This window comes from Pteropus vampyrus, unplaced genomic scaffold (genome assembly GCF_000151845.1).
Source record: "Pteropus vampyrus isolate Shadow unplaced genomic scaffold, Pvam_2.0 Scaffold17, whole genome shotgun sequence".
NCBI classification, from domain to species: Eukaryota; Metazoa; Chordata; class Mammalia; order Chiroptera; family Pteropodidae; genus Pteropus; species Pteropus vampyrus.
Window position 1 is genome coordinate 9,535,436 of NW_011888798.1, and position 20,394 is coordinate 9,555,829.

The 20,394-nt window shown below is 34.0% G+C and overlaps 1 protein-coding gene across 19 annotated transcripts in view; it reads right to left on the minus strand.

The window, feature by feature from the left end:
• Positions 1-20,394, minus strand: part of R3HDM1 (R3H domain containing 1) — a 171,153-nt gene that overhangs the window by 150,113 nt on the left and 646 nt on the right. The window lies entirely within an intron of this gene.

A 20,394-nucleotide genomic window follows, 5' to 3' on the forward strand; every position in this document is an offset into this window, starting at 1 on the left:
TGCTACGTACATTTCCCAGCAATAACAGATCTTTATTGTGATCATTTGGCTTGCCTCATAAACTATTTTGGTCCATGCAACCAAAGGAAGCTAATATAAGTGTAGTTTCTAAGTGTAGTTTTTCTTAAAGAAATGTTAATCTCAAAAAATCCCACAATGGTACCTCTATATTTCAGAAACTTCTGGCAGTTAATCGGCTTTCAACTTTTTTATTTATTGCTTTACTTTTCATTGTGTTTTGATGAATGTTAATTTTTTCAAATATAAAGCCTTTTATACAACATTGTTACAAAGTTTTGAAGAATAAAAATGAAAATGAAAAGGTTTTTAAAAAAATACTGAATTTATCCCAGATGTGTAGGCTAAACTAAAAGAGCCCACTGATACAGGCATCAGAATTTTGGTATCAGCATTCTTTAGACGCTTCATACTTTTAAGTTTAATATGACTGAATCGTAAACTTGGGAAATTCAAATAAGAAGTTTATAATGCTTCTTAAAAACAATTTCACCTATTAAGATAGCATTCTAAATTTAAACTAAAAAAATCTTAGATTGAGTTATTAAAAACTGATTAAAAACTAAAGTCAATCTCCTGAAAACCATATACAATATAATAAATATTTTTGCAAGTTTAACTTAGTCCTCTGAAAAGAACTTGGCGCTATACAGTATCTAATTATATCTGTGATAAATAGTTTCAATTGTCACTAAGAAAAAAGATACCAATATTCCTGATTATATAATTACTTCATAAAGCAGCCATTATTTAGGCTTTGAGCCACATGAATGGCACACTTTAACACATTTTCTGTGTCATTAAATAATAATGGAACCTGATTTGTTAAAAAAAAGTGTTGCTTAAAACTGAAGCTCAACAAAGCTACGATAAAAACAAAAAACATCTACAACTCAACAACAAAAAAAACTCCATTAAAAAATGGGCAAAGAATCTGAATAGGAATTTCTCCAAATGTATACAAATGGCCAAATGAGTACATGAAAAAGATGCTCGGCATCACAAATCACTAGTGCAATGCAAATAAAAACCACAAAGACACCACTTCCCACCTATCAGGATATCAACTATTATAAGAGTAGAAAATAACAAGTGCTGGCGAATAGGTGGAGAAATTGGAAACTCTGTGCATTGTTGGTGGGAATGGTGCAGGCACCATGGAAACAGTATGGTGATTACTAGAATTACTATATGACCCGGCAATTTCACTTCTGGGTATATATCCAAAAGAACTGAAAGCAGCGTCTCAAAAAGATATTTGAACAGCCACGTTCACAGCAGCATTATTCACAATAGCCGAAATTTGGAAACAACACAAATGTCCGTCAACAGATGAATAAACAAAATGTAGTATATATACAGACAACGGAATATCATTCAGCCTTAAAAAAGAAATTGTGACATATGCTAAAACAGGATATACCTTGAGGACATTTTGCTAAGTGAAATGACCCAGCCACAAAAATATAATTATTGTATGATTCCACTTAAAGTACCTAAAGAAGTCAAATTCATAGAGACAAGAAAGTAGAATGCTGGCTTCCAGGAGCTAGGAAAGAGGACTATAGGGAGCAGCTGTTCAACAGGTATAGAGTTGCAGTTTTGCAAGATGAAAAGAATTCTGGAGATTGGTTGCAAAACAATGTATTTAACATTACTGAACTATGTGCTCAAAAAAAGGTTAAGAGTATTTTATGTTATGTGTATTTTACAATAAAAAGTTTTCTTCTTTTAATACAACTCACAAATCAGAAAAAAAATAGAAAGGAGATAAGTAGAAAAAGGAGATCTAGAAATGAAGGTTAGGACATGGGACTGCGTGTCCCACTTTGTTTCACAATAAGAGAGCAATGCGAGTTTACTGTGAAATAAAATGGGGAAGCAAGTGACTATCTCTCTAAAAAGGTTCTTATGAGGTAATTTTAATATGGCTTGATAGAATAAAAGTATATTATAAAACACTTTTTTCAGATTAGTATTCTTTACCTTTAGTGATTACATTACTTATTCCTTCTATGGCAGAATTCAAAACAGTACAATGTTAATTGGCATAGTTTTTAAAATTGATTCTCCTAATTAGGCAGAAACACAAGTTCCTTAAACAATCCTGAAGACATGACTCAATCCAGAGGGGAAAAAAATAAGAATATCAGGAAGGATAAGGACAGTTTGGTGTTTACAGTCAAATCAATCTAATAATGTCATTGTTGAGACTGTGATATGGTACTGAGTGGGATATGGACATGAGGTTAATAGGATGTATCTATCAGTTAACAGATTGTAATAATTTCTTATTGGAGTCACACTTAAAGCAAGGGAACAGTATTTTATTCAAGTCAATGGTCTGACAGAATTTTAGCTTGAAGTTGATTGTCCAAATTTATGAAAAAGAAGTTTTTCTAAATGTTACTAAATAGAGAATTTTAGAGGTGTAAGTTCGGTATCTACTATTTTCTCAAATTAATACAAGGTATCTAATTACATTCCAATCTGCAAACATTTATTAAGTACAATAGTGTACAAAGTATTATTATCAAGCTGCCCAAGTCCTTGACCTCAGGTAATTTTAAAATGAAGCAGTGTCTCTTTGACTAGGTATAAGAAAAGGCAGGTAGTAGTGAAGGCAGGGTTATATACGTGATGAAGTATGCATAATACAAGGTACAAAGTAATAAAAGTTAGGAAAACTACACACATAAAGATAGTGCCACAGGAGAATATATGGGAGACAGCACTTCTGGGATATGTTTCAAAAAGAAATTGGCATTTAAGAACAGCATATGGAAATGTGACATATATAACGCAGGAGGGAAGAATTGGTAAGTGGTTATTCCAGAAGAAATATTACCAAAGACTTGGAAGTGAGAAACTTCAAGAGGATTTTAGCTCGATTGTTTGATTTTAATAGGGTTAACACTATGGGTTAAGAAATGTTGAGGTAAGAGTTAAGGCAGGATGTTGCTCTTACTGCACCTTGCATGTATTTTTTAAATTGAACTTATCAAGGGGATTCGTTATAACTTATTAGATTTTCTCTTGTTAGATTGAGCTCCCACAGGGCAAAAGTCCAAATCACTGATTTTTGTATTCCCAAAGCCAGGCCATGACACACTGCAGATACTCACTAAATTTTTTTTTTCAAGGAATGGCTGACGAATGAACAGCATAGTAGAATCAGATCAGGAAGCCTTATTAAGTGTTTATTATTTTCTACCACAGGAAATTAAATGAAAATAATTTATGCAGTGTCACATTTAAAGGACAGTTAATTCCTATGTAATAAATAGTAGTAAGATAATAATAGAAAATAAAAACAGAAAATTAATCTAAAAGCCTAAAAATGTTAAAAGTACACATAATCCAATATGGCTTGAAGTGATTTATCACTGAAAAAAACCACATTATTAAATTCTCATGATCCTTTAAAAGAAGAGTAGTTCTACCACTTATGGTTATGAATTTGGCTTTAAGATAAACAGGTAACTGCTAATGCATATTTCTTCACATTTTAAATGATTTTTATTTGCATACTTGAGTTAAGAAAATAAACAAGAACAGAAAAATACTCTTGGAACTTCCCCATTTTCCCCTTGACTATCCATCTGTAACCTCTAGGGATCCTTTATGACATTCCAAAAAAAAAGGTAATTTTCTTAAGCTGATTTTGATTTCTCTAAATATGTATTTTAAAATAAAGGTCAAGAAAGTAATGAGACAATATAATCTTGCATCATCATATACTAAAAGAACTCAATATGTTTGAATCTTTCAGGACTCTATGTGTTGCCTAGGATTCATATTACTTTAAAACTCAGACTTTCTAAATTAAGCCATACTCTATTTCTACAAAGGTAATGATAATCTTTCTCTCCCTCTCTCTTCCAGATGTGGTATTATTACTTTATTATAAATAAAGAGATATGATAATACTTAGAAAAATAAGGTGACACGATGACTCTAAAAGACAATTTCATTTATTTTCTTTTTTAAAATAAGTTTATTAGGGTAACATTGGTTAATATAATTATATAATTTTCAGGTATACATTATAATCTGTCATCTATATGTTCTATTGTTTGATTACCACCCAAAGTCCAGTTTTCTTCAGCTACCATATATTTGATCCCCTTTACCCAATTCGCCCTTCCCCTAACCCCGATATTTGACCTCTTTTACCCCATCTACCTCTTTCTTCTTCCCCCACCCCTTAACCTCTGGTAACCACAAGTCCATTGTCCACGTCCCTGAGTCTCTGTTTGTCCTGTACATTTGTTGCTTTTAGGTTTATATCCCACAAAGAAGTGATATCATGTGATTTTCTACTTTTTCAGTCTGGCTTATTTCGCTTAGCATGATTATCTCAAGGTCCATCCATGTTGTCACAAATGGCAGGATTTCATCTCTTCTTATGGCTGAGTAATATTCCACTGTATATATGTGCCACAATTTCTTTAGCCGGTCATCTATCGTAGGACATTTTGGTTACTTCCATGTCCTGGACACTGTGCATAATGCTGCTAGGAACATTGGTGTGCAAATATCTTTTTGGATATGAGTTTTCAAGTCTTTGGGGTAAATACTCAGTAGAGGGATTGCTGGATCATATGGCAGATCAATTCTTAGTTTTTTTGAGGAACCTCCATACTGTTTTCCATAGTGGCTGTACCAATTTGCAGCCCCACCAGCAGTGTATGAGGGTTCCTATTTCTTTGCATCCTCTCCAGCATTTGTTATTACTTCTCCGATTGATAACGGCTATTCTAACAGGTGTGAGATGGTATCTCATTGTGGTTTTGATTTTCCTAATAGCTAGCAATGTTGAGCATCTTTTCATATGTTTGTAGGCGATTTGTATGTCCTCTAGGGAAAAGTGTCTGTTCAGATCCTCTGTCCATTTTTTGATTGGATTGTTTTTTTGTTTTTTGTTTTTGTTTTGTTATTGAGTCATATGAGTTCTTTGCATATTTTGGATATTAGGCACTTACTGGTTGCTTGCAAATGTATTTTCCCATTGAGATGGTTGTCTCTTTCTTTACCTTGTTGATGATTTCTTTTGTTGAGCTTTTTATTTTTTTATTTTTTCCCCTCTTTTAATCCTCCTAACCACTTCCACCCCTGACCTATGGATGTTGCCGTCTCTCCTTCAGAATTGGATCTCTGAAGGTGGGATGACTCCTCCCACGTGTTCGCAGCACTCACGCAGGGCCTGATGACCCTGTGGCCTGGGACCCTGGCGCACCCGGGGTATAGTCCGTGGCTCCACCTGCGGCATGAACCCAGGACCTTCTGTGTATAAAGCAGACGTAACCACTACACTATGGAGCCACCCGAGCAGAATCTTTTTCGTTTGATGTAGTCCCAATTCATTTATTTTTGCTTTTACCTCTCTTGCCTTTGAGGTCAAATTCATAAAATCCTCTTTAAGTCCAAGGTCCTTGAGTTTTTTTCCTATATTTTCTTCTATGCATTTTATTGTTTCAGGTCTTCTATTCAGGTCCTTAATCCATTTTGAGTTAATTTTGGTGCGTGATGATAGACAACAGTCTAGTTTCATTCTTTTGCAGGTGGCCTTCCAATTTTCACAGCACCATTCATTGAAGAGGCTTTCCTTTCTCCATTGTATGTTTTTGGCTTTTTTGTCGAAAATTATTTGCCTGTATAAATATAGGCTTACTTCTGGACTCTCGAGTCTGTTCCACTGGTCCGTGTGTCCGTTTTGCTGCCAATACCATGCCATTTTGATTACCGTCGCTTTGTAGTACAATTTGAAGTTGGGCAGAGTGATGTCTCCAGCCTCGTTCTTTTCTCTCGGGATGGCTTTGGCAATTTGGGGTCTTTTGTGCTTCCATACAAATCTGATGATTTTTTTGTTCTCTTTCTTTAAAAAGTGTGGATGGGATATTGATGGGGATTGCATTAAATCTGTATAATGCTTTAGGTAATAAGGTCGTTTTAACTATGTTGATTCTTCCAATCCAAGAACACAGAATATCTTTCCATTTCTTTGTATCTTCTTCGATTTCTTTTAAAAGGGTCTGGTAGTTTTCATTATATAGGTCCTTTTCATGTTTCGTTAAATTTGTTCCTAGCTATTTTATTCTTTTTGGTGCAATTGCAAAAGGAATTATTTTTTCCACTTCTTTTTCTAGTGCTTTATTATTAGAGTATAGGAACACTATGGATTTTTGAACATTGATTTCTGTATCCAGAGACTTTACAGTATTTGCTTATTGTTTCTACTACTGTTCTTGTGGAGTCTTTAGGGTTTTCTATATAGAGAACCATGTCATCCTCAAATAGTGGCCGTCTGACTTCTTCGCTTCTTATCCGGATGCCTTTTATATCTTTCTCTTGCCTGACTGCATTTGCTAGGACCTCCAATATTATACTGAATAACAGTGGCAACAGTGGACAGCTTTGCCTTGTTCTTGATCTTACAGGGAAGATTTTTAGTTTTTCACCATTAAGTATAATGTTGGCTGAGGGTCTGTCATAGATTGCCTTTATTATGTTAAGGTACTTTCTTTCTGTACTGATTTTGTTAAGTGTTTTATCATAAATGGATGCTGTTTCTTGTCAAAGGCTTTTTCTGCATCTGTTGATATGATCATATGATTCTTATTTTTTAATTTGTTTATGTGGTGTATCACATTAATCGATATGCGTATGTTGAACCATCCCTGTGCCCCTGGGATGAAGCCCACTTGATTGTGGTGTATAATGAAAAGACAATTTAAAAATCAATTTCCTGATAATTACAAATGAAGTATGAAAGAAAATAGGTTAACAGCAGAAAGAGACAGAGGTGACATTATAATGCTTTAAGAAAAACACAACCCTAGTAACAATAAGGCAATGAAATCTATATCAATACCACCTTGCTCAAAAAAACCTGCAGTGGTTCCCTTTGACTCAAAGGACATAATTCAAATCCTCTACAATTTAAGTTTGGCATTCAAGACCCTCTACAATTTTGCCCAAACTTAACTTTCCATGGTTATTTCCTCTCATCCATCCTAGACTGCAGCCAAACTAGACCACTCACCTCCCATCACCTGCACTCACCAGTATTCCTCTCTATCTAGAATGTTCTTCTACCCATTTCTGCCTGCTGAATCACATGTATTTTCTAAGCTCTAGCTCGAACTCCAATTCACTGTTTCTTCTGTCTGTCGTCTTCACCTATTTTATAACCCACTTTCTTCCTCACAACTTTCCTCAAATTTTCCAGTCCACCCACTCCTTATTCTTTGGAACTTCTCAAGCATTTACTTACAATTCCATGTCCTTCATTTGGCATGTAATTATTTGCTCTCATTCTCTCCATTGCATATGTACAAATGAAGTCACTAGCTCTTGAATTTTGGAGTGAAGAGTATCTACTCCACAAATACGGTTAAGTCTTAATAATGATCCAACATAAATCATCTTTTTGTGGCTAATTCATGACAATTCCCCCAAGTTAAATAATAGGCCTTTTCGTTTCTCCATCCACATGCTTAGAAGACAAATTATAATGGTGAACTTGCCAGAGTATCAATCTAAAAAAATCAGCATCTCTTCAAAATACACACTTTAAATATATGCAGTTTATTGTATGTCAATTATACTTCAATAAAGTTTTAAAAAAGTTCCTCCCCCCAACCAAAGTGTTTTTAAATAAAAGATTATGGTATGGATAATTACATTTAAGACAGTTTTGCTTGGTATTACAGCCCATAGAAAAATTGGCTCGGGGTTCTGGTTAATGGAGATATCATGAGTCAACAGCTATGATGAATTACAGATAAATTCCTACCTTTCCAGCCATTTTTTATTTCTTAACTATGTGCCATTGGTGCTAAGAGGTAATCAATCAATAAAAGGTAATCAATCAAATGAGCAAGCATGAATGGCTCAGTATAAGATCCTCTAAATATAATTAGTGCATATTACTTACTTTATTAAGTCAAATTTGCTCACTCTCATATTAAAGTTATAGAATTAGCCAAAAAGAAATCTTAAAAACGGAATGGGCATCTCTGACATCTCGATAAAATACAGACATCTCACAAGTGCCTGACTTACATATGACCATATGCAAATCTTATCAAATCCCACTGACCCCCAAAAACCAACAATACCATTTTATTTTCCTTTCAACATGGCCTCAGAATCTGAAAGTACTTTTTTCATCTCTCTCCTCCGCATTAATTCTTGCTCTTAGTTCTCAGGTATGAAAAGCATCTTTATGAATCCCTCCCCTACTCTCATCAGACTCAAAGGGAAATATTACTGAGAAACTCAGTTTTGCTCGTAGTTTCTTAATAGAGATCTGGCCTGAGATTGCCCTACTTCCAAAAAATTATTTCACTTTCCTTTCCCATTCTCTCTTGCCCCTATAAGCCTGTCCAACATACGTGTTAAGAAATGTTCTTGCTCTATAATCACTTTTAGAAAATACATGATGCTAGGTTATCATATGAGATTATCTCTCCAAATTTAACCTGGAACTCATTATTCCACTAAAACAGTAATGGGTTTTGGGTCATAGAACAACGATAGCATTCTTTTAGAATAATGTATTACAAATGTTCTTGACCTTGAAATTGCTAAAAAAAAATTATCTCCAGGCCCCTTTCTTAGAGATTCTGACTTAGTAGGTAGCAAATGTGTATTTAAAAAAGTACTCTAGGTTGTCAGTAGGATGGCCATACAATTTATTATCTAAATCAAGGCACACTTCAGAATGAAAGAGGGCACTTTTATAACTATGCCAGGACAAAAGATATAAATTAGGCTGTCCTGGGCAAGCTGGTGACTACCCTATTTATCAGGTAAATTTGGAAATACTGATGAATCAATTTCTCTCCAATTCTCCAATATGACTTACATAAGTCTTGAATGTCTTCATATATATACAGGCATACCTTATTTTATTGTGCTTCACTTTACTGTACTTTGTAGATAATTGCATTTTTTACAAATTGAAAGTCTGTGGCAACCATGTCGAGCAAATCCATTGGTGCCATTTTTCCAACAGCATTTGCTCACTTCATGTTTCTGTAACATTTTGGTAAATCCCGCAATATGTCAAAAATTTTCATTATTAGTGTATCTGTCACAGTGATGTCATCAATTATCTTTGTTGTTACTATTGCAATTGTTTAGGGGTGCCATAGTTGCACCCATGTGAAACAGTGAACTTAATTGATAAATGTGTGTGTTCTGACTGCTCCACCAACCATCTGGGCATTCCCATCTCTCCCTCTCCTTGGGCCTTCCTACTCCCCAAGACACAACAATAATGAAATCAGGCCAATTAGTAAACCTACAATGGCCACTAAGTGTTCACTTGAATGTCACCTGTCTCTCACTTAAAAGCTAGAAAAGATTAAGCTTAGTGAGGAAGGCATGTCGAAAGTTTAGAGGCTGAAAGCTAGGTCTCCTGTAACGAAAAGATAGCTAAATTGTGAATGCAAAGGATAAGTTCTTGAAGGAAATTAAAAGTGCTACTCCAGTGAACACACAAATGATAAAAAAGCAAAACAGCCTTGTTGCCGATATGGAGAAAGTTTTAGTGGTCTGGATAGAAGATCAATCCAGCCACAACATATCCTTAACTAAACTAAAGCCTAATCCACAGTAAGGCCTTAACTCCTTTCAATTCTATGAAGGTTGAGAGAAGAGAGGAAGTTACAAAATAAAAGTTTTAGGCTAGCAGAGGTCGGTTCACAAAGTTTAAGGAAAGAAGCCTCCTCCATAAAATAAAAGTGCAAGGTGAAGCAACAAGTGTTGATGTAGAAGCTGCAGCAAATTTTCCAGTCCTAGATTAGATAATTAGTAAGGGTGGCTACACTAAACAGATTTTTAATGTAGACAAAACAGCCTTATATTTGATGAAGATGCCATCTAGGACTTTCATAGCTAGAGAGAAGTCAATGTCTGGCTTCAAAGCTTCAAAGGATAGGCTGACTCTCCTGTTAGGGGCTCGTGCAGGTGGTGACTTTAAATTGAAGCCAATGCGCATTTACCACTCTGAATTTCCCAGAGGCCTTAAAAATTATGCTAAATCTACTTTGCCTGTGCTCTATAAATGGAACAGCAAAACCTGGATGACACCACATCTGTTTATAACATGGTTTACTAAATATTTTAAGCACACTGCTGAGAACTTCTGCTCAGGAAAAAAGATTACTTTAAAAATATTACTGCTCACTGACAATGCACTTAGTCACCCAAGAGGTGATGGATATACAATGAGATCAATGTTTTCATGCTTGTTAACACAACATCCATTCTCAGCCTATAGATCAAAGAGTAATTTCAACTTTCAAGACTTATTATTTAAGAAATACAGTTCATAAGGCTACAGCTGCCATAGATGGTGATTTTTCTTATGGATCTGGGCAAATTAAATTGCAAACATTCTGGAAAGGATCTGCCATTCTAGAAGATACCATTAAGAACATTCGTAATTCATGGGAAGAAGACAAAATATCAACATTAACAGGAGTTTGGAAAAAGTTGATTCCTACACTCATGGATGACTTTGAGGGGTTAAAGACTTCAGTGGAGGAAGTAACTGCAGATGCGGTGGAAACAGCGACAGAACCAGAAGTGGAGCCTGAAGATGTGACTGAATTACTGCAATCTCATGAAACGACTTCAATGGATAAGGAGTTGCTTCATATGGAGAAGCAAAAAAAGTGGTTTCCTGACATGGAATCTATTCCTAGTGAAGATGTATGGATTGTTGAAATGACAACAAAGGATTTAGAATATTACACAAACAGTTGATAAAGCAGCAGCAGGGTTTCAGAGGACTGACTCCAGTTCTGAAAGAAGTTCTACTGAGAAAATGAGAGTAGCACAAAAATGCTTGTATTAAAATTTTATGACAGAATATACAAAAGCAATTCAATTAGTGGTTACCTACCAAGTTTCACTTGGTTCTTATTGTGCATTTACAAGGAAGGTGTAAATCCCATGTAATCCTTGGAACTTTACATACTTAAATAAAAAGACCACCCACTGAGACACTTACTACTCCTTTTTCATAGCTCCATTCACCTTGTCTTATCTTTAAGCAAATGTGTCCAAAGACAGGGAAAGAAGAGGAAGACAAGAAAGAGGAGGAAAAAAGAAAAGTAAATGAAGCTGCGGCCATTTACGACAACACAAATTTTGACTCAAATGGATCCCCAGTAAAGTCATGAGCTTCTTGAAGGCAGAGGTATGTCTTTTAGGACAGAAGCAATATGATTAGTAGCCATTTCTGTGATCTTAGTGTAACTCTCACAAACAAGAGCATCAATTATCCTTTATCTTAGTACCAACATTTCTGTAAGCCTTTTTACAAATACCACAGAAACCAATAAAAAAATGACATGAGAAGAAAATGAGTAAATGCTTTCTAAAATTAAAGTATACATGTTATATGCCATTAAAGTACAAGTTTCTATAAGCTGCATTTAACATTTAAGTCAATTCTCCTAATTTATCATTGGGTTTTCCATTTCAGTAGTAAGGTAAATGCAACCAAAAACTCGTGTAGCAGCTGCATGAGGTTTTCAGAAAAGCCATAAAGTAATTTCCATATGCCACAAATACAGCTTGAACATTAGACTAAAAAACTTTACTCTTTTTCACTTTAATTAAATTTCAAAGTGAGCATTCATTAAAAAAAAATCAACACTTGCAAAAAGCTGTGGAATGTGTACACTGAGCATTATACCAGGATAAAATCTTTTGTGTAATGTAGCATGGAAAACCAAAAAAGTTCATTCTTAATTTATCATATGAATTTAACAAAATTTTAGAACTGGAAAAGATGCACTGGAAAGACTCTCTGGATCATAAATACAAGATTCTAAACTTGGTCTTTTAAACTGTCATTCCAAAACTATAACACATATACGTGATCACTTTTAATAAAAAACAAGCAAAATGCATTCATAACTTAAGTCATGCCTCTCTGGATCAAGTGTGATTCATAAATAAAGTTAATGTCAGACTAACATATTCCTTAAATACTTCTACCTCTAAAATTCAATGACTTTCTATGCTGAAATGCTAACTTCTAGGAAAAAACAAATTCCTGATTACATCTAATTAGTATAAACATGTAATCACCTAAAGTCCAAAATGGACTAGGAAAAACAGATCTATTCTAAAGTTTCAACAAGAATGTTCAAAACTTAAAAAGGGGGGGGAGGATTTAAATAATCTTCCTATTTTCTATTTATATTAGTGAAAATAGCAAGAAATAAAGTGTGACAGTATTCTCAGCTAAGTCATGACTTATTTATGTATTAACAAAAATCCAAGAACTAGGAAAATAATGGAATAAAGAAGAAATGAAAAAATGGATTTCTGTGCAGATTATTGCATGTTAGGAGATATTTAAAACTTATTCTTAAATACTCTTGTAAATCAAACAGCTTTATTTATAACAACTAAAAAGCAGATACAACACATAGGCAGCTATCAACAGAACAGAAAAATGAACTGTATTATTTATACAATAAAATATTATTGTAATAAAAATGAACTATTCATACATGCAACAACATGGATTAAAAACCTGAATTATATGTTTGAGGGAAAGAAGCCTTACACGAAATAGTACTTATTGTATAATTCCATTTATATAAGTCCTTGCACAGGAAAATATATGGTAGAAAAGAATCAGAACTTTTGTTTCTCGGGGTGATGGTAATGTTCTATACTTTGATAGACATATGAGTTATAAAGATGTATACAATTTGTCAAAAACTCTGGTACATTTGTGATTTGTGCATTTTTTTGTAAACATATCTATCTATAAAAAAGTAATCAAATATTGAACTCTAGTTAATTATATCCATGCCTAAGTGTTCAGGAGTGAAGTATACTGATCTTTGTAATTTATTTTGAAATGCATCAAAAAAATAAAATGGATAGATACAGGATAAAGCAAATAGAGCAAAATGTTATTAATTGTAGAACTTAGTAATCTATCAAATTTTGTGTATGCTTGGAAAATTTCAGCAGCCAATTTCACAAAAGCAACCAAGATGTTAAGACATTAGCAATATGTCTAAGTACAAGAAGAAAATGATTTTGAACTTAGCATTCTAAACTATCTATTAGGTATGATGGCTGAATAAAGATTTCAGGCGTATAAGGTTTCAAAAGGTTTACTTCCTAAGCAACATTTCTTGGGAAAATACCATAGGCTATTACCTAGGAAGAGCATAAAAACCAAAAAAGAAGGATCCACAGGATCCAGCAAACAGTTGATACAACCTAGGAGGACAGTGAAGGGAAGCCCCAGGATGAGAGAGGGACACAAGAATCCAAGAGAAAATCTGTGAGGAAAAGAGGCCTCCATGAAACAGTAGCTGAATAACTTTCAATCAGAAAAAAAATTGAAAGACTATTAGAATTTCCAGGAAAAGTAAAAAAATTACAGGAGATTCATGGTTCTAATGTGTAACAAAACTATGTGACATGATTTTGATAAACTGAAAACATAAAAAAGAATCCATTTGACTTCCGGTGCTAAGAACATTTTAGCTCATTTCAAGAGATTGATGAGTCCTGATCATAAAACAGTTGATAAGGGAGTGACAATTATAGATCCACTGTACTGTTTGATTTTGTGTATGAATTGATTTTTGATTTAAAAAGCTTTAAAAATTACAAACTTTCCAAAAAGTTAATTTTAGAAATGTATTAAATTCTACACTGGCTCAGTTTTCTAACCCAGTTTTAAAAAAAAAGATAAAGTTTACAATCTTTTGAACATACTGAATAATGAACACAATATTTTTGACTTCAAAAGACAGAAGCTGGCAAAATTACTGAGTAAAAACACTTAAATCTGAGCATTTTTCTCAAATCAGCTTATCAAAATGATCTAAAAATAGGTTTTAAAAATGTCCTTCAAAACATTTCTTTCCTGTGGTTATACCACCATGAGTAAGAAAAAGCCTAAAAACACAAAGATACCATTATGGTCTAGTTTTCTGATTCTGTGAAAAGCTCTAATGTGCTTTGAGGACTAGATCTAGTTTCTCAGCCAGCAACAATATGGAATACAACCTGGTAAGTCTAAGGAGGGTGCTAAACAGCCAGGGGGAATATAGAGGGACAGTATCTACTGAGGACATCTATGGGGTTACTCTTCCACCCTTTCTCCCTTTTTGGGATAACTGGTCCAGCTTGCCTTCTACCTGTAAACTTAGGCCAGGAGAATGATGGAATGTTATAGAATAAACTGCTTATAGTACACTACACAGTTCAAAATGCTTTTGTATTCGCTGCTGTCTCACTAAAATATATTCGTTATAATCTTTCAAACTGAAAATCAAACACTATGACATTTAACTTAGAAACTCTTAGTTACTTGTATGTGTCCTTAGTGTTTTAATGAATCTTAAAAAATACACTTGCTTCTTTTAAGATATTTATTGATGTACATGAAAGGTAACAATTCAACTTAATTTCCCAACTTTATTTTCTGTGTTGATATTGTGTTCCATGATTTGAATGACTGTGTTTTATCTCTAAATAAATGAATTTAGAGGAAAAAAAAAATGGACCTGTGTAGGTAGTCTTCCATCCCTACCCACACCTTAGTTTCTACTCTCAAGGGGCATGAGGGGAGGAGGAGAGAAGACAGGAGACATCAATATTGATATACCGTTGTAACAACATTTTAATTGTGTCTGGGACCAGATGGACCTCCACTCTTCTGATTATGCCCTCCTTCTGTACATTAAAAAAAAAAAAAAAAGTGTGTGTGTATGTTATCTGAAGACCCTGAAACAAAGAAAGGTAATGTCGAGAAACCAAACCCCTTAGAAATGTACCCTTGTCACTAGAATAGTTTAAGTTATCTGCCTGATTTCTCTTCCCACAAGAGCTTGCTCAAAAGGCACAAATCTCAGAGCAACTGAAAAATGACCAATACAGATGACTGATACCAGACTCTTTCTAATTTATAAGAAGAAGAGTTGGAAAGTGAAAGGGCAGCAAGTCCCAAAAGGAGAATGAGAAAGAACTGGCATTTAGCGAAAACAATCATGTAAAATGAAAATGGAAATTGCATCTTGGATGTTTGATGTAGGGGTATCTCTACTGTATTCAGATGTATGCAAACACATCATTTTTATTGCTGCATAGTAGTCTATGGTATAAAAATAACACAAATGAACAATATGAACTATATGAATGTTATTTTGCAGAAGATATTTGTTTAAAAACAGAAACTCTTTCTCAATACAATACAGGAACATATATATAAGTAATGGTTATTTTTCTGTACTTAGCTTTCCTATTTTTAAATAATTATAGATTCACAGGAAATTGAAATAAAAATTGGACAAGCTCCTATGTCCTCTTTGTTCAGTTTCCCCCAATAACATTATTTAAGTTCAACATCAAAACTGATTGACATTGATATAATCCACTTTATCCTGATTTTACAGTTTTACATGCACTCAGTTGTGTGTTTCTATGCAATTTTATCACATGTATAGATTTATGTAATCACCACTATAATCGTGATAGACAACTGGTATGTGAACATATATGTGTATGTCAAGAAATACAAGAATCATACACCAAGGAAAAAAAAAAGAACTGTTTCAGTACCACAAAGATCCCTCATGCTACTGCTTTATAGTCATAACCATCCTGCCCCCTCCATCCTATCTCTAATGCCTGGCAACCACTGTTCTCCATCTCTGTAATTTTGTCACTTTGAGAACGTTATATAAATGGAACCACATGGTTGTTTGGTTGTTGCAGCATGTATCAATGGGTCGTTCATTTTTATTGCTGCATAGTAGTCTATGGTATAAAATATAGCAGTTTGTTGAACCATTCACTCATTGAAGGGCGTTTGGGTTGTTTCCAGTAAAAAGATACTTATTTTTAAACAGCAATTCTGTAATAAGCAAGCTCCTTTCAAAAGAGGACTTTTAAAATGAAGGCCTTATGCTCATTTAAGCCATAGCTTTGCATACATATACAGTGATATGTTTTCCCCCACATTAACTTTTTTTTCTCTTAAATCCCACATCTTCCCTCCCCAGTGAGGGTCATGGCAGCAAGGTAAATCTGCAGTTAAACTTCTAACTCATACTGTATAGTGATATTTTATACCAGTTATGGAATTTCTTTCACGTGGAAGACAAGTTAGTGAAATTAATTGCACAACTAACCCACAAAAGTAATTTATACCTATCACTGATGAAACTAAAGTTGGGAGAACTCGAATTATAGTACTTTAAATTCTTAGACAATATCAAATTACTGTCTTTCAAGAAGAAAAGTCAAGAGTAAAAACAAATGTAGTTATTTTCCATACTTAATTTCTTTTGGAGAGGAAGTAGTTTAAGGAGTTGTAGATGAAAACATTAGTTAAGCAGCGTATAAGAACAATCACTTAAACATGCTATGTGATCTAGTATTTATGAAATAAGAAGGCTCAAAAATCTCATAATTTGCCTAGAGAAGTGAGCCTACAGGTAGAAATTAATAGAAAAGGTACAAATCCACAATTCAGAAGGCAAAGAAGGAACAACACAGATCACAAAGTGTAGGCTTTTGAAATCTGCAGGAAAAAAAATTAAGTTAATAGCTATTTGTGGAGGCTATGAAGGAAAGACGATGCAAAATACTAAAGGGTAAAATCTGGGAATAAAAAACCAAATTGTTAGAAAATAAGGTAGAGAACTAGCTTTGAGCCAAGATTAAATAACTCATCTCTTATTTCAACTATCAGCCAACGACTAATAGAATCAAATTCTGGAAAAAAGATACACATGCTCACATCTTATCAGGTACAAGCAAAGTTGTTTAATTACATAACCTTATTATTGGGGAAACAAAGTTAACTTAACGTTTTGTTTGATTATGTGATTTAATTTTTTGCATATCTGTGTTATTACTAAACATTAGAATTTATAGGGATTAGTGGAAGACAGAAAAAGATTAGTATTATACTGAGAAAAAACTGACATACTTTACAATAACTCAGTTTAGTTATTTTAAGTTATAAATAATAAATTATAATCACTGTATGCAGGTGTCACTGCAAAGATAAGTACTGATTTTGTGGTTTGGAATTATAGTAACTATTTGACTAGTTTGCTGCCATTTGTAACCACACCTCTTTGACACATAGACTACCCTACATATTTACAATAGATCATGAAAATGTTGCTAGTGAAATTTTATAATTAAAATAGCAACAATATATTACAAATTCATCAAGTTTTAAAGGTTTATTATTGTGGCTATCATCAATAAATCAACAAACAACAAGTGTTGGAGAGGATATGGAGAAAAAGAAACTCTTGTGTATTGTTGGTAGGATTGCAAACTGATGCAGCCACTGTGGAAAACAGTATGAAGGTTCCTCAAAAAATTAAAAACATAACAACCTTATGACCCGGCAATTCCATTTCTGGGCATTTATCTGAAGAAATCCAAAATACTAATTTGAAAAGACATATACACCCCCATGTTCACTGCAGCATTATTTACAATAGCCAAGATACAGAAGCAACCTAAGTACCCAACAACAGACTAGATAAAGAACAAAATAAACGAACAAATAAAACAGAAACAGCTCAAATATACAAAGAACAAACTGATGATTGTCAGATGGGAGGGGTTTTGGGATAGGCAGGTGAAGGGATTAAGAAGTACAAATTGGAAGTTACAAAATAGTCATGAAGATGTAAAGCATAGTACAGGGAATGTAGCCAATAATATTATAATAACTATGTATGGTGTCAGAGGGTACTAGATCTATCAGGGTGATCACTTCCTAAATTATATAAATGTCTAACCACTATGCTGTACACCTGAAACCAATATAAAATATTATTGACTGTCAACTTTAATTAAAAAATAAAAAATATTTAAAAAGTATTTATTATTCCAATGTTTTCAAGAATGGAAGTGTTATCAACTCTCAGCTTGAGGAATTAAAACTTAATATTAACTCAAATGGGTATAATCAGGTATTCTAAAGTATCAGTACAAAAAAAAATCTTAGTTGGCAAGGTATGGCAGTGCATATCTTCTGTATAATATTTGAAAAAGCTTATTTCAATTTTATAAAAATTTCTACTGCTGCTGCCATGTAAGGCTCCTTGAAAGAGCATCCAGTTGTACTGGGTTTAATAAGTTGGGAAGCCAGCCATAACATTATGTACCTCAGCTCACTATTCCGCATAAGGTGCAGCTGCCTTGAACTTTGGCCAGGCATTACTGTCAGAAGACTTTATAATAACACTTTTCACGCTAACCTTAAATTTGTCTAACTGTACAAACTCCAAAGACACTATTAAGTAGATTTTCAAAAGTATCTGGGAGGAGAAAGGAACAGTGTGTCTGACATGCTCTTTCTTAGAAAAGAAACACTCAAGTATTGATAAATAACAAAAAATTAAAAACAGCAACAAACCTAGTCAGCCTGTGGCCCTAATGAAAAAATGACTTTCTCAGTCTTAACCCTGTATTGAGTTCAACTGTTGCTTGTCAGTAGACCAGTAGCACAATGAATATGGGTGGCAACTATATAAATAAGATCTTCAAATACGTATCAGCTAATAAAATTTAAAAGATAGTAGAATAACTATCACTAATTTACCACACTTTTATTTCAAATAATCCATTTGAAATATATTCCATAAACACTTGCATTTTAATGCAAAAACAAAAATCTCTTATAAAATAGGCAACTGGTCTGTACCCGATGACTAATTTCGCACACTTTCACTCTGAAAATGGCTAACTGAAAACTGCGTTTAATTTACTATATAAATGAAAACCTCATGGTACTCTTTACTAACAGAACATTTTAATGTCCTGCAACACCTTTGTGCATATGAATAAAAAACATTATCTTAACAGGCATGAAAATAACCAGTTAATATTTAATCATACATACTATGTGTTAGGCACAATGCTAAAGGCTTTATAGCATCACCAAAATTCACAATTCCATGAGTTAAGCATTATCATCCCCACTTTACAGATGAGGAAACTGAATTGAGAGTCATAGCTAGTAAGAGAATGTAGAAACCTCTCGCGTTTTTAGCAGCCCTTTCTGTACATAAAGCACATGAGCTCTAAAAGGATAAATTACATAATTTATCAATTAACCAACAAGTTTTAGAAAATTATATGCTGAGCGATGTACGCTGTGGAGGGAGTTGAGGGGACTTAAATACCTTTCAGGGTTATGTGTTCTGTTTTAAAAACTGTAACACAAATCCAAGTTTCTTCTATGTCCTGAATCTATGGATCTACGCCAATTCTGTATTTAGGTGTATTAATTATGGAATATGGAAGATTATTAAGCCAGTATAGTCTTCTCAGACTCTTAAGATATGGTCTAACATTTAGTCAAAACTCAGACATTTTTCGGAACCCAAGTTTATTCTGGTAAAAAGCCTCAAAAGTGGGCCTTGAATTTTATCTCTGATTACAGGCATATCCACTACAAATTATAGAATTCATTATTTAAGGACATATTCATCCATGTGAAAAGCAAGTAGTGAAAAGATGAGCACTCAATATGTGAGGAATAAGCATTTGCTCTCAAATATACCAAATATGCCAAATTTTGTTAAAATGAGGTGTGTCCAGTTACTCTAGTCATACTGGCATTCTACTATATTAAATATTTCATAGATCTCACTGTTTCAAATATCATAAAAAGGTGGACTTCCAGTTTGACTTTAACCATCTTTTCATTACTTCAAAGTTCTAGTAATCAATGACATTTAAGCTAAAGGCAAAGGGTTTCTTCAGAATTACAATTAGGCAAACTACAACCCTGAAGAGAGAGATATATACATATATATATAAATATACATACACGTAATATATACACACATTTTTTTTCCTGGAAAATTTCATTATAAAAATCATCTGCTATTTATTTACTAAGTCTCACTATTTTCGAAAGCACCTCTTCACCTTTTACTTAGTTGACTCGCTATCCCAGGACAATAACAGCGGGGCACGATAGCCTAATAATTTAAGTTTCCACATAAAAAAGCAAGCTCAAAGAACAGATGCACTCTCTTCTGCACCTAGCAACAACAACAAAAAAAGGAACGACAAAAACTTCAAAACACACAGGGATTCTGGAGGGCAGCTTAAGGTTCAACCAAAACGTGTTGTAAATCTGACCCCCGGAGTCCGTGGCACTGACAGTCACTCAACTTTCTTTTTAATTTTCCCATTGTGCTTTTTCTGGTACCACAGGCAAGACGTACCTATATATCAGGAACGATTCGGAATGCCTATTTCCTTTCTAGAAATTCTCTCGGTTCAAGGCCGGGGGCCGCGGTCGTAGCATGGGCCGGGGAGCCCGGGGCAGCG